The sequence below is a fragment of the Silene latifolia genome, chromosome Y, assembly GCF_048544455.1.
Source record: "Silene latifolia isolate original U9 population chromosome Y, ASM4854445v1, whole genome shotgun sequence".
NCBI lineage: Eukaryota > Viridiplantae > Streptophyta > Magnoliopsida > Caryophyllales > Caryophyllaceae > Silene > Silene latifolia.
Window position 1 is genome coordinate 37,908,913 of NC_133538.1, and position 3,203 is coordinate 37,912,115.

Genomic DNA, 3,203 nt, shown 5'->3' on the forward strand with positions numbered 1-3,203 from the left:
TTAATCTGCTTCCATGGAAAAGGTTGATTATTTACCGTAAATGTTGGTTATACTTATACGTATATTGTTATAGGTACTTGGATAGAATCAGACCAAAGAAATGTACGGGTTCTTATGTCCAGAAATTATTTCACAAATAGGCTATGCCTCGGATAAAGCATAACCATACTTTCTAAAAGGATGAAAGACTTGAAAAGGAAATTTTACATCGCTCCATATTACGATGAGTAAGTCTTTGATCAACCTTGCCTTTTAAATAAACAAAACTGTCACCATTTATTATTGATTATCATGTAAATAAGTTACAAATTATTTACAGTGATCATTGGATGCTCGTTGTGACTGATGTTGCTGATCATAATCAAGTGCATTGGTTCGACTCATTAGGAAAGTCGGTCTTAGTCAAAGTTGAGATCTTTAATTAATGCGTAAGTTCATCTTAATAGTTCATTTATTGATATGCACATAAATAAATGTTCAACTGATTAGAACATTAAAAATGGCAACTATTATTGGTTGACAATCATTTATTTGAAACCATGTTTATATTTAGATCAGTAAGAGTATACGGCTACAATGGTGGGGAAAGAATGCGTTCTCAAGCACCGCAATGGCTGCAACATAATGTAAGTTATTGCTTATTATGACGACAAGTTCAATGTCTGATCATCAATCACTTTTAATTGACAAAGTCATGTTATTGGTTTAATTCTTGTCGAGTTGTTGTTTTAGTGTGCTCGTCAACAAGGTGTTGTAGAATGCGGGTACTACGTCATGAGGTACATGCTGGAAATCGTCACGCGTTCTAATCCAACAAAAGCTATCAATGAGGTCAGTTTCGACATTATAGCAAAACTCGGTATTTTTTCAAGTAATTATCCTACTTTGACCTGCTGCCTATACGCATTGTGGGCGAACCTGCTGCCAATTCAATGAGCTAGCTGCCGCACCCTCTTCCCTTAATTATTAGCTTATATGAAGCTGCCCTTGTGAGGCCATGTCTGACTGCCCCATTGTCATTAATCTGCATTACAGGTTTTTCAAGACACCACGCCATATTCACAAGAAGAATTAGATGAGGTTCGGGACTTGTGGGCGAACTATTTTCTCAATATCTAGCTGTAGATAGCTAGCTAGCGTAGTAATGTATTAGGTAGTTGCATTTTGAAAAACTGATTACATGATCTGCAAGACCATATGTTATGTTGGCTGGGATTTGTTATGCCCTTTGTTGTTGTTCGTTAGTTGTTGAATTCGGATGACGGAGACGGTTGCGTTGTATGTTGATTGGGATCGGTTTTTATTAATTGAAATCGATCATTTTGGTTGAATGGCAGTTGGCATGTTTTGTATTAATGTTTTGGCATTCAAATTGGTGTAATGCAATATGAATTGGCCTGCTCTTTTCAATTTTTTTTTTTAAAAAAAAACAATATAAAGGACAGCGGATTTATAAAAGTTCGATGTAATTCTAGCTTCAAAGGACATGGGCTTTCTATAAAAATCTGATGTACATTACACATATGGACATCGGATTAATGTTAAAATCTGATGTTCATTACTCATATGGACATCGGATATATTTAAAAATCCGATGTGCATATATTAATGGACATCGGTTTAAAGTCCCATGTCCATTACACCCCATATGGATGGGACTGAACTCTACATCGGCCTATAATCCGATGTCCATGTGTCTAGAAGTCCGATGTCCTTGATGAATTCTGTAGTAGTGAATCCACCGAGTTATATTGATAAGGGTTGTTTTCGGCTTTACCGATGCCTAAGTTAATATGAATTTGGGTCTTGGAATCATTTATCAAAGTTGGGTAGAGGTCACTAGATAAATGCAATAAAACTTGTTTAAAGTAAATTTTTACGAGTGTTATTATTATTTTTGAAAACGACATATGTTTTATTCCTTCTATTTTGTTTTGTAGACCACTCTTATTTCTCATAACAAATGGCGACTCCAAACACCAACGCCACACCTCTCACTAATACTTCATGGCTCCGATCCTTCATGGATCGTTGTAAACTTGAAAAGAATGGGTCAAATTTCTCCGATTGGGATGCCCAACTCAAATTAGCCGCCCAAGGTGACGACAAGCTTCGTTACCTCACCGAGACCTCTCCACCCGAACCTAATGCTAGGTCGAGTGCCACTACTAGGGAAGCATATGAGGCTTACCACAAGGAGTCCGCCGCAATGAAAAATGTGTTGATCTTTGCGATGGAGGCGGATCTCCAAAGGAGAGCCTTTAAAATGGGCACCGCTAATGAAATCTATTCCAAGCTTGTGACAATGTTTTCACAAACTCCGAGGATCGTCCAATATGAGGCGGCCGCGGCATTCTTTGATCTCAATTTTAAGGAGGGCCAAAAGGTTAGCCCTCACGTGCTCAAATTGATGGAGCTAGTCGAGACTTTGAAGATTCAAAAGGTTGAAATCCCCAAAGAGCTCATTGTAGATAGGATTCTACACTCCTTATCCAAAGTCAAGGCATATGTTCAATTCCGGGTGAATTTTAACATGCAAGACAAGGACGTGTCTCTTGAAGAGTTGCACAAGTTACTTGTGCAAGCCGAAAGGGACATGGGGTTAAATGTTAACCCACCTAAGGATGTGCTTAACATAAGCACCAAGAGCACGGGGAAGTTCAAAAAGAATGGGAAGAAGGGTAAGAAGCAAGCTCCCACTTTCACCAAGGCTAAGACTTTTGATGCTAGCATTTACAATACCAAGAAGGGTCCTCTTGACAAATGTCATTATTGTAATGGTGTTGGACATTGGAAGAGGAATTGTTCCAAGTATCTTGGTGACATCAAAGCTGGAAAGATCACTTCAGTAGGTAATTGACTATCCTTTCTTTTATGTTTCTAATTCAACTATGGTATTGTGATACAAAGTTGTGATAATGTATCCCATTTTTATTATAAATAGGGCCTCTACCAAGCAAGGACAAGGGAAAGGAAAAGCAAGCTTGAGAAATCATCAAGAAGCTAGGAGTAGCTTCCATGAAGCTTGGCTTTTTATTGTCTTATTTTAATTTATGTTTCGGATTTTTAGAACCTTTTGATTTCCGTGTTCGACATGGAAATGTTTGATCCTTTCTAAACAATTGTTGTATTTTGGATTATGGTGGCTTGGTTTGCAACCCAAGTCACCCGTTTTATCATATTTTTCCTTGTTCTAAAAATTC

The 3,203-nt window shown here is 37.7% G+C and overlaps 1 long non-coding RNA gene across 1 annotated transcript; it reads left to right on the forward strand.

Moving 5' to 3' along the window:
- The first annotated feature begins 401 nt into the window (after nucleotides 1-401).
- Nucleotides 402-1,331, forward strand: LOC141626493 (uncharacterized). Its single transcript, XR_012536073.1, has 4 exons — nucleotides 402-428; nucleotides 554-626; nucleotides 733-831; nucleotides 1,036-1,331. It is a non-coding gene; the product is annotated as an uncharacterized LOC141626493 (long non-coding RNA).
- The last annotated feature ends 1,872 nt before the right edge of the window (nucleotides 1,332-3,203 follow it).